The 12,485-nt window shown below is 39.8% G+C and overlaps 2 protein-coding genes across 4 annotated transcripts in view; one reads left to right on the top strand and one right to left on the bottom strand.

Annotated features, from left to right (window-relative positions):
* Positions 1-12,485, bottom strand: part of LOC307216071 (G-protein coupled receptor 35-like) — a 307,342-nt gene that overhangs the window by 32,524 nt on the left and 262,333 nt on the right. The gene's annotated exons all lie outside the window — the stretch shown is intronic.
* Positions 1-12,485, top strand: part of CAB39 (calcium binding protein 39) — a 47,449-nt gene that overhangs the window by 12,927 nt on the left and 22,037 nt on the right. The window contains exon 1 of one of the 3 annotated variants that reach the window (XM_079975922.1): positions 6,753-6,855. The exons of the other annotated variants lie outside the window; for them this stretch is intronic. The gene's annotated coding sequence lies outside the window, so the exon portion shown is untranslated. Of the gene's footprint in view, positions 1-6,752; positions 6,856-12,485 lie in introns of those variants that run through there. 3 annotated transcript variants of the gene reach the window in all.

Genomic DNA, 12,485 nt, shown 5'->3' with positions numbered 1-12,485 from the left:
CTTAAACTGAGGTACCACTGTATTTGTAAATATGGATTCCAAATGCCAAGGCTTCTGCAACAGTAGCAGTGGCAAAAACAAAGCGGCAACACCCTATACAATATTAGTAAATGCAGGTGTTATTTATGTTGTTAGAAAGAAGCCTTTTTTAAAGACACACACAGGGGCGCACATTTTGCTTCTGATGTTTGCTGGATGAGAATGCAAATATAAATTGTTATAGGCAACATAAGTTTTTATCGCATCATGTCACTAGTTCTGCTTTTAAGATTAATTCTGCCATTTTACTATGTGTTTTTGTTGTTTTGTTATAAATAAATCAAGATGCACAAGCTTAGGTGCATGTGGCAGGAGCATTCTTTTCTCAGCTTCCACTTTATGCAGAAGTGGTACAGTCCCTTTTGCCCTTGGGGAAAGATAAAAAAGGACTGTATGCCTTAAGTTACAGTTCACCTTGTGGCGCATTCCAGTTCTGTGATCTTGCAGTTCTGTATTTCTGAGTTCCTTTGGACTAGTGTCTCATGCTTTCTGTTCCTGATGCTTGACTGTATCATCCAAAATAGAACTTTTGCATCACTCCCTGTTGTGAGATATACAGGTTTCCCAAGTGAGGACAGCTTACGTGTCACGTGGGAACAGAGGCGGGGCAGGAAGAGAGATGTAAAAAATTATTTTAGGTGATAAGGGAAGTGGGGGGAACAAAAAGCATAAAAATAAGGCTGTGAAGTGATCCTAACAGTTCTAAGCTTTGTTCCGTGCTTGAGTACCCATTTCCCCCTGAATTTCAGATTCTCCTTTTTTATTGGCACCAATCCCCATTTTGCTCCTACCTAAGCAAGGTCAGTCTCTCAGATTAGTTAGAAATGTTGTGTAACTGGAAGAACTTGCAAGTTATCAGTGAATTGCACCTGCTTGCAATTCCATCACCAAAAAACAAAAAGCATGTAAGATTTCGGTAAATGTTTCCTAGTCCATGTCCAGTGCAAAGGAGTATTTGTGAACATTTCTGCTGGTTGGTCTTTTTAGCTGGTAAAACGAGTTCTGGACCTGGGCACGAGGTAGCAAGGTACCCAGAGGTTGATCTGAACTCTCCTTACAGTTAGAATGGGCTATATCTGTCATTGGGACTACTCTTCAACCAAAGAAAGGACCGGTATCTATCATTTAACTTCTTTCAGTAGAAACAAACTCAGATTTGTCAATGGCCTGGTTAAATGATTAATGATTATTCCACAACTGGTTATAGCAGTAATGGTTTGGTTGCAATTTGTGCTAGAGCCTTCATGTCTGATTCCTTAGTTCTTAAGTAAAAAATAAACAAACATCAAATTTTTTTTATAGCCTGCCTCTCAAAGCTATTTTTTACTCTGTAGTGGTTGAAGTACTAAACGCAACCCAATGAAATACACATGTATAATTAAGAAGTTTAACACCCCCATTTGCTCTAGATTAGAGTGTGATCATCTAGTTCACTGCACTATGTATGCTTACCTAGGAGTAAGTCATAGTGAACTTAATGCTGCTTACTTCTGAGTAGACTTGCACTGTGAATTAGTGTTTAAACCTGAGAAATTATTTTTACTTGCATTCAGAACCCAAGGAGAGATTGACATGGTATAGTTCCTTAGGGAAAGAATTCCAAAGAACCACCATCTTATGGACAGCCTCTTAATGTACCTCTGCAAGATCTTGGTAGTTCAGACAAGTTTGAGACATTAAAAGTTAATCCATATTTGTGATTTGTTCATAGTTTTCAACTTCACATTTTGAAGTAGGTCTACAGCTCTCAAGCTACTATCTAGTAATGCTTTTTAAAGAGATTTTTTTGGTCATACCAAGGCCAATATAATCAGTATATTATGTATTTCAATTTAGTTGTCCTTTAAGTATTAGTTATTGGATTACTTTAAAATATTGTTTTCTACAGTTTCATTCAGTTTACATTTTGAGCCAATTAAGATATTGAGTTTGAAACTTGTTGTTGACAGTCTGCTTTTAATTAGTTGTGTGAAGAATTTGATAAGATCACATGAATGTGTATACCATTTTGTGAAGATTGAAAAACATATGGGAGAAGTCGTGATAAGATATTGAGTCATAATAGTACAACAGACCCGTCAAACTTTGGCTCAGATTATGCATGTAATTTTTATACAGCTGATGACTTATATATGTCACAAAATGTTCTTATCATACTAAAATCCCATTAAATCTAAATGGTGCTTCCACCATTATGCCCATGATATTACATTTATGTCATGTATTTGTTAGATCCTTAGTTCATACATGTTTTTTTCTGTTCCGAAATGTCATATTCACTGGTCAAGTAAAAGTAGACTAGAAGCTGCTCTAACTTCAAATACTATAAAAGCCAAAGCAGATTCAATGCAAAAGATGGTAATTCACAAATGGCAGATTTTATTACATAAATAACTATGTCCTAAACAATATAATCTTTGATATATGGTTATCTTCCCACTGTTCAAATGGCCAATTTTGTTCTGTGCCCAGCACATAAATTTGATGCCATCAAATGAGGGTTAGGCTATCATTTGATGTAGAAAATTATGGCTCTGTAACTTCTAGCAAGGTCAAAGTGATCCTGTTATAGTCTAGATTAGTTGGCTCAATGCAGCTATGGTTGTTAGTCACTAGTCTTTGCATTATTTGCATTCCTGCATGACAGGTGCCACATCAGTTCACACTTCCTGATGAGAATATCAGGTAGGTATGCTTTGTGACAACCACAGGCTATGGTACATGTGGGAAGTATACCCAGAGCTACCTAATTTGAGAGCAGAACTTCTTGGAAGCATCTGGTTTATGTGTTGGCAGGAGCAGTGTTAACTTGCATTTCCACTAGCTTGGTTGCAGAGTCACCACAGATTACAGCTGCACTTGAAGACGAACCCTGAATATGTGCTGTGCAGTTATCAGAAGTTGTGTTAGGATTCTCATGTCAAACATGGATATTTCTTGTTTACTGTTGGGAGGCAGCATGCTTCTGAACACCAGTTGTTGAAAACCACTGAGGGGAGAGTTCTTTTGCACTCAGGTCTGCTTGTAGGCTTTCCGTAGGCATTCCATCGACCACTGTGAGAACAGGATGCTGGACTGAATGGGCCACTAGGCCTTATTCAGCAGACTCTTCTTATGTTCAAACTTCACATATTGGAAGTCGCTTGTTAGGCAGTTTCTGAATTTATTTAAGCACTCTTGACTGTGCACTGATGTTGTATCACACTCGGTGAGTGGGAACACTTTCTCCCTATTCCTATTTTTTGTGATTAAAAGCTACACATGGCAGTCTGGCATTTTGTTTCTTTCAGGCTTCAATAGGAAAGTTCCTTGTTTTGGACCTGCATGTGTTAACTGCATGCAAAACAATGCAAGTGGGTCTGTATCCTCGCCAACAATGGCCACATGATAACCATGACCAGCAATCTCAAAGGCACTGAATACCATCATTGTGTCAGCATCACCATCTGCCAGCTTAACATTTGAAGCTGGATGAGTAGCTGCTGTAGTTGTTCAGTGGTGTTGTGCGTGCATTTTTCTTCAGCAGTGCCACTTTGTTTTAACTTTGATCACCACTTCGGTGATCAGGCATTACGTGTTGGCAACAGTGCGAGTGCTGCCAATCCACATTTCCTCACCTGGTCACTTACTGTAAATACGTACAAAGGTCCACAAATTTTGTGTGGCTCCCAAGGGGAATGATGGGTCTCAGTTGTGAGTTTGGGGGATGCTTGAAGTGCCTCTGCAGCTCAGTGCAGCCGTGAGGCAAGTGCTGCTTTCTGCCCCCGTCCTAAACTGATAGGTGGAAAACCAGCAAGTTCTCCGATTCATTATGAAGTTAGTGTGAGGTCTTTGCTGTTTTCCAGGCTGGATAAGAGTGAGATGAAACTCACCAGAAGTAAAACTGTTCACCAGTGGCAAGCCCATTTGTAGCCCCTGAATATATACTATTGATTATGTGAAGGAATAGCATATCACAGCTGCAGTTTAACACTTTTGTGGCATGAAATATATTAAAAAATTGTCCAGTAGCACCTTAGAGACCAACTAAGTTTGTTCTTGGTATAAGCTTTCATGTGCATGCACACTTCTTCAGATACACAAATTGGTTCATTCTGGCAACAAAGTTGATCAAACAATTTTGGCACCTATACTTGCTTCTTGTAAAATCATACAGCAAGGGGAAAGCATTTTATTTGTCAGGATCTTGCAGATGACCAGATGGGAGTGTAATGGGGACTGGTACTCTCTTGTTTATTCTGAGTCCTTTTCGAGAGACAGTAGAGAGCGCCTCTAGGGTGAAGTCAAACCACTGTGTTAGTAGCACCAAAGTGACCTCCTTGGGGCACAAGCCATGGCAGTGTATATGGATGACGAGACCCCCCTCTTGGCCTCACTGTGGTCCAAAGGAAAGCAGAGCAATAGTTTGGCACCAGATTGGCTGCAGGAGTTCCAGAAGGAGGTGTACAAGGCACCATCCAACTGTCTTAGGGACTCTACTTAGATTTGTGTAGGGTTTGCTCCTTAGCTTTTTCTTCTCCTGAAGATATCCTGCAAGGCAGCAGAGGTTTAGGATCAGAGTTTTTCTTCTCCTAGAGGGACTACCTTTCCAGGTTGACGAGCCCCATCTGCCCCTCATTTCCCTCTACAGCACATGCTGTAACTGCATCCTTGACCATTGTACCCACTATATCTTCGCATTCAGGGGAAGTTCCTAACTCACCAAGGGTTTGAGACCCATCTGCAACCTTCACCTTGGTTTAGCCCAGTGTATGGGGTGTTAGGGAACACATGCTCCTTCTGGGATAGTTTTTCACCTTTGGTTTCCACCCTGCACTCAGCTCTCACCTGTGGCTCCTAAAGGCTGTCAGCATGTGACAGAGGCCACAATCCTGTGTACATATTATTATAAGAATAATGCTATAGAAGCTCTCAAGTGGAAGTAATTGTTATGTTAAAGTTTCCCATGGATTTAGTTGTTGGTACTTTATTTGTATGCCATGTTTCCATTTTATAATAATTACTTGAATCTTCTTTTAACCATTCTATTGGGCTTGAAGAAAAGATTCTAGGTTTAGATTTAACTGTATTATTTTGTTTAGATGGAATGTAATGTGGAGTTGCTTCCCACAATGTCATTCTTAGAACTAAAAATAAAGCAGTTGGAGACAGATTATTTAAAATTTAGCCCAGCACTAAGAATTACTCACACTCAGTGTACTTACACTTCAGGTGTAAAAATGTTTAGAAATGAAAAATGTTAGAACTAGCAATGCTGAATGGGAGTTAGTTTTCTGTTTCATTGTTACCTAGAATATGGGTTGCAAAGTAGGGTTTATGCAGTCAAATGCCATAGTCTTGTGAATACAATCACAAACAATTCCTGGGATTAGCAGTACTTTTTTCCAGTATGCCATTGTCCATTGCATTAAAAAAATTACTCTGAGCTAATATTTCATTGGGGGCTAATTTAAATAGTGTTGTATGGGAGTAAAAGGCATTACTTGCCATAACAGGTTTCAGTATAACTGAGTTGCTTTATCATGTACTGCAGTAAAGCCATGATCCTGCAAAGGCTTAAATCACATGCTTCACTCTGATCACACTAGCTCCTCTGGCTTCAAATACTGGGTGAGTCATTCCCGAAAAAAGTACTGAATCCCACCAAGGCTGTTGCTAGCAATCTTGAATATATTGCTGTCATGTTAACATGTTTAAGCAGGGATGGAGAGCCCGTGGCCCTCCATATATTGTTATGACTCCAGTATGCATCAGCCCCAGCCAGCACAGCTAATGGTCATTGATGATGGGAGCTGTAGTTGGCAACACACTTGGAGGACCAAGGTCCCCATCCCTATTTTTTAAAGGATGAAAGGGGCCTGCCTAGTGACAGAACTTTAAAAATTGTAGCCAGCATTCAAAGACATGCACAAGTAGTTATGCATATTCAAATGTTCTTTGGGTTTCTGTTTCTCAGGTAGCAGTCCTCATGTAACATGACAGGCTGCCTTAAAATGGAGAGTTTGAAAAGCAATTTTGGACTGGGTTTAGGACATAAATCTATCCCCTTCACACAATTAAAAAGCAGGATCATACCTGCCACCGTACCACACACTGAGGTAATGTTTGAACAGTGGTACCTCGGGTTAAGTACTTAATTCATTCCGGAGGTCCGTTCTTAACCTGAAACTGTTCTTAACCTGAAGCACCACTTTAGCTAATGGGGCCGCCTGCTGCCGCCATGCCGCTGGAGCACGATTTCCTATCCTGAAGCAAAGTTCTTAACCTGAAGCACTATTTCTGGGTTAGCGGAGTCTGTAACCTGAAGCGTATGTAACCTTAAGTGTATGTAACCTGAGGTATGTAGAGCCTGCTCTGCACGTGTAGGCTCACCCTGTGATGTGGCTCCTCTCTGACACTGTCACTTCCACACAGGGAGGGTATAATGCATGAAGGTGACTGTAGGGTCTCCTGTTCCAAGAGGACAAGTAGCAATTCCACTGTGGAAGTCCTTGGGTACAACTATAACAAATTCTTTAAAATCCAGGATCTTATCAAGAAATTTCTGTGTGCTCTTTCATAGTTATCCACAAATTTTTGAATGGCCTTTTTAGACAAAATATTTGGTAGTTAGGACACTGCATGTCTCACAATAAGGTAGGGGAGTGTTTGCTGATGTCACACTGAGTTGCATGAGAAAAGTCAGCATGAGCTCAGGAATTATCCCCTTCCCCATCAGGATGACACTTAAAGGGCAGTTGCAGCAATGAGCCATGAATCTGAGCCCCTGCTCATTTGAGAACTTACCCGTTGGAGTTGATCAGTCATGAATTCAGGGTTTGGATAGTATTGTCCTTCAAAATGTTGAAATGTGAATGAGGGTGTCTGATTCAAGTACTGTATTGGCTTGAACATGAACTCTCTATGGCTTTTTGCAGATTTATGGCTTTATGTGACTTTATGACTGTCTGCTAGCTTTACCCTCTTCTAACAAAACCAGGCAGGGGCAATGGAGGGATGGAAACTGTAGTTTAGAAGTTCTGTTTGGAACCCTGGCTGAAGCTTTTGGTGCTCAACATTTCAAGGTCTCTGGGCCAGGATTGTTGACATTTTTCAGTTACTCTAACATACTGTTGTTCTTTCCTAACTTAACATCTGGATGCAAGTAGGGAAAAGTACATTGTTTTCATGTTTGATGAAACCAGTTTTGAAACCCATTTAGGAGGGCACTCCCAACTTTCAGTGTTCTTATGTTCTGCTGTGAGCTAAGGCAAACCTTTTGTGTGTTTAATTTTGGAAATCTTTGCAGACGAACACTTTTCCAACACTTGTCCCTTGCCACATTGATCTACTAGGTGATGGTCCCAGGAGAAGTTTTAGTTTTGATATATTACCCATGAGATTGCCATTAAGTTTGTAAAACTCAATACCACCTTACAGATGGGTATGTCATTTCATTTCTGTGCTGCTGCCTTTGGGTACCTATAGCCTGCCACATTATAAACAACCATTGTAGGACAACCATGTCTGACATGGTTGATGAAAATGGGTCAGTAGATAAAAATATACCAGTGTGTAAAATTCCAGCAGCACAAGAGAAACAGCTGCATAAGCTCTGTGTCTGGCTAATCTATGTTAAGCATTAAAGTTAGCTGTTGAACATTTTTAGTTTTCAGTGTCTCAGCACTTGTTTACCTTCTCATTTGTCTCTGCTGACATTGTGAAAAAGCTACTACTTAAATGGGGAATAAAAGAGAGAGCCCCATTAGTGATAGGATAGCTTTGAGAGCCTGTGCATATTGACTCTATTCTAGCTATATCAGTGCTACCACTCCCCCCCCCCCACTGAATGTGCTAATTATTCGTCTGAGGATTGAATATCAGATCTGTTCTTTTCTTTTCTTTTTACTTTGGGTTTGCAGGTCAACCACAAGTTTATGTACAATAATCTTAAGATATTGGATAAATCACTATTTCAGAGGTTAAAAATAAATTTAAAATATTTTATTGATTGGTTTACAGGTCACCTTGTAATGGAGTTTTCAGAGTGTTTTGCAACAAGAAGATAGACAATAGACATAGTGTTCTTGCATTGGCAACAAATTTACTTTTTGTAATTTGATTTACGTCAACAATAGGGCCAATAAGATGTAATGATACAATATGTGTGTTGAACTAGTTTGTAATAAGAATGCCAAAATACAAACAGTGCTTTGGAAAGTCAATTTATTGTTTAATGTAATGGAATTTTAAAATTTTTCAATTTAAAATTTTACAATTTTAAAATTGCCTATCTACACCAGATAATCTTAAAAAGGCATATCAAAGTTTTTAAAACAAACAAATCAGGTGGAGACCAGTGTTGTGATAAACATGGACCAAGGATTTGGTCACATGAACCAGTGACTTGGCTTTTTATGGGTTAGTAGAAAATATTTACCCAAGTCAAATGTTTAATTGAACTTTGTTATCCTTAGTGTATCAAGCATTGTGGAATCCCAAGGCTTCTGTCTGGTATGACTGTTTTTATAAGATGTGATTTTTATGCAACATTCTTTCTCTCAACCCGTTTCATTTTTATTCATGGAGTTAGTAAAGACAGTGTAATACTGCAGGTAGGTTGGCATTTCACATACCGTATTTTCGCTCTATAAGACACACCAGACCATAAGACGCACCTAGTTTTGGGAGGAGGAAAACAAGAAAAAAAATATTCTGAATCTCAGAAGCCAGAACAGCAAGAGGGATTGCTGTGCGGCGAAAGCAGCGATCCCTCTTGCTGTTCTGGCTTCTGGGATAGCTGCGCAGCCTGCATGCACTCCATAAGATGCACACACATTTCCCCTTACTTTTTAGGAGGGAAAAAGTGAGTCTTATAGAGCAAAAAATACGGTAAGTACTACAGTACTTTTAAATACTGGCTTGGATCCCAAGATAAGTTAACCTAGATCAGGGGTGCCCAAACTTTTTTCAAAGAGGGCCAGATTTGATGAAGTGAACATGTGTCAGGGCCAACCAGAGTTGCTGAGCTTTTTAAAGGCTTTTACCCCATAATTAGTGACCAGATGACAGATCACCTAGAGACCCCATATGTTGAGTGGTGAAAGAAAGGCATGATATAAATGTACCAAATGATGAATGATAAAGCCACTTCAAATTCAATGGGTTAATACTTTTTAAAAAAACCCACAACTTCTCTTAGTTTTCAAGATGACCGGTCAGTGCTGACTTGCATTCCATATAATCACACCCCCAAACATTGTTCTGTGCAAACAATTTACTACTTGTTAAAGAAAAAATGCTAGAACATGGATGAAGGACAGACCTGTTTTCCAGTTGTTGTTTTTTGGGGAATTTAGTACATGGTCGAAGATTTGATGTTCATATAATATGATTTTAATCCTCTTTTAGTGGGTTCATGACCTGTATGCTAAATTGTTCCAGAAGTATGTACTTTTCCTGGATAAGAGCCTTGATTTTATGTGAACAGGCCCTGGGGCAGAAGAAAGATAATGTGAAAGGGAATATTGACACAAGAAAAGAGACAGGAAGTGGTTGAAGGTTGGTTTACTAAACCAGGGATTAAGAGGATAAACAAGGGCCTTGTTCCAGGCAGTATTCCATTCCCCTGTGGTGCAGCTGAGGAATTTTCATCTTGATATGATTGGATGAAAAATTGAAGTTTCATTCCGTATAATTTTTTAACAAAAGGAATGGTAGGGAATGTTCCTTCCCTCCATTTTTTAAATTGCAAGGTGATTTTGGATCAGGGAGGGCATCTGTCAGGCACCACCTTAGCAGGAGTTTACCCAAAGATAGTTACAATAGACTGCCACCATTAAGACTAAACGTCCTGACAAAAGCTATGCTTTTTCAAAGCTCATAGGATGACTAACCTTAGCAGAACCCTGTGGACTATCATTAGAATATAAAGGGTAGCGTAACCATTTAGTTCAACACCTGTGGAAGATATTTGATGGGGACTGAAGCATTTTGATAGACTAGCACGTTCCTAAAAATGGCCGTGTTGCCTACACACACACACTCTGTCCTTACAGTGTTTAGTCTTAAGGACCTGAGTGAACAGTTTCCTGTCCCCAATAAGACATCACTTGGTGTGGGTTGCTTGTCATTATCTCTTCGTAGATCATTATTTGGCATTTTCCACCTGCAGCAAAGGTAGTAGCAATCTGCTAAATAGGTATTTCCCCCTATTCCCGCCCCACCCTATCATTCACAATTCCAGCTACAGAGAACTAAGCAGTCTTTTGAAGTTGAAATCTTTTCAACTGCTTCATCAGATGAAAAACGTTTGCAAACATCCCAGTTTAGCACATGTGGAGTTACCTAGCATGCATATCTGAGAAATTCATAATGGCAGCTGGCTTGGAATAGAAGTATTTCTCCAGCTCTGGAAAAATTGCATTTTAATTAAAACACTAAACCGCTTACTATTCTGAGAGGAGGAGGACAGGGACAGTCCTTCACCTTATTTTTATATATTTTCTTCCTGCTGCTATACTTATTTGTACTATAAACTAGTTTCTATAGGTGGCCTAAATTGCCTTAATGACAGAGGGTGGAAGCCAACATTGTGCAAGCAGACCGGCTCATGCATTGAGACACCTCCCTCTTCTCCCCTGCAACCATCTGTATGCACCTAAAATGTGCTTTGCAGGGTCCATCAACCCTACAGAAATGTTCTTGTGGAATTGTGGGTGACAGAAAGAGTGACCCCCCCCCTATTGCACAAGTAGAAGTCTGTTCCACTTGTGCATGGACAGTTTTGGATACAACCAAAATATTTACTGGTTTTACTGTGCATTGTAGGAAGATAAGTACTGTAGTACATGGGAATAGTGGATCTATACTTTTATTTTATTTTATTCTACTATTCTGTTTGTAACAAATGGATTAATATAGTCCAATTGATGGCTGAAGCGTATTGATTATCTCAATGTTCATAGAATTATAGAGTTGGAAGGGACTCCGAGGGTCATCTAGTCCAACCCCCTGCAATGCAGGAATATCAACTAAAGCATCCATGACAGATGGGCCTCCAAACTCTGCTTAAAAACCTCAAAGGAAGGAGAGCCCACCACCTCCTGAGGGAGTCTGTTCCTTTGTCTAACAGCTCTTACTGTCAAAAGTTATTCCTGATGTTTAGTCGGAATCTCCTTTATTGTAAATTGAATTCATTGGTTCAGGTTCCGCCTTCTGGAGCAGGAGAAAACAAATTTACTTCAGTTTCCATGTGACAGCCCTTAAGATACTTGAAAATGTCTATCATATCTCCACTCAGACTCCTCTTTTCCCGGCTAAACATTCTCAACTCCCTCAACCCTTAGTTTCCATACCCTTTAGCATTATGTAAATTATGTTGGTGTTTTACTCAGTTTTGTTGTGTTGGTGGTGGTGGTGGGGTGTGTGTGTGTGTGTGTGTGTGTGTGCGCGCGCATTCATTTTAGTGATAAAATGTCAAAAGTGCCATCACTAACTCCTTGAGCCATCAGATGTAGAAATAATGAAATCATGCAGCTCTAAGTAGAGAATTAGCCATTCTAACATCTTCTCTAAGATTCTGAGCATAAATATATCCTTCAGGTTTTTTATGTATCAGACTGATAGGACTAGTGGTGATATTATTGTGAATTGCAACCCAAAACTTGTGGATTGTATCTAACATAAGTCATTCTTGGAGTAGGCCCTTTGAAATTAATGAACATGACTAACATGGTTCCAATAATTTCAAGGGGTGTTATCTTGATATGATTAATATTGGCTACAACCCTATGTTTATTTGTAGGCTATGGCCCAGATCCAAAGATAACATTGTTCCTTGAGCCCAAATCAAGAGTGACTTGCACTTGATTTTCTTGAACAGCAGCCCTCTGCCATTGTAAACTGCTTATGTACTGCTGGGGGTTTTAAATTCATGATATGGCATAGTAGTCTGCTGCTCCAAGTAAAAGGGAAAAAATGAGCTGGGTGCAGGCCCCCTCCATTTGTCTATGTAGCTTTTGGAATCCTGGCCAGAGTTTCAGGAGTAAATAAAAACTTCAGAAAAACCAGATATTTCGGTGTATAGATTAATTTGTTCTCCTTTCAGTTCACTTCGTATTCACAAAAAAGCAGGCACACTTCTTGTATTATTGGTGTAACATCTGAAAGGACAACATGCACATCTCCTCTGTGACAGACTGTGCAAATTCCAAATGTGTGTGTTTATGTGCATTGCCTCCCACAGGTGAGATGTGCAATTTTCCCATGCTACAACATGCAGTAAGAATAGAGGTATAAGTAAGCCTTGCCTCCTTGCACACTGTGCTGTAATGTCTAAAGCATAGGTCACCAACCTAAGGCCCATGGGCCGGAAGCAGCCCGGCCCATGAGCTGCCCCCTAACTGAGCATAGTTTGTGGTGATTCTCAGGCCTTTTTTTAAAAAAATACCTGTAGCTTCTACTGC

Source organism: Podarcis cretensis (assembly GCF_951804945.1).
Source record: "Podarcis cretensis genome assembly, chromosome: 5".
Classification (NCBI taxonomy): Eukaryota; Metazoa; Chordata; class Lepidosauria; order Squamata; family Lacertidae; genus Podarcis; species Podarcis cretensis.
The sequence above is the reverse complement of the archived record's forward strand: the minus strand, read 5'-3'. Positions and strand labels throughout refer to the sequence as shown.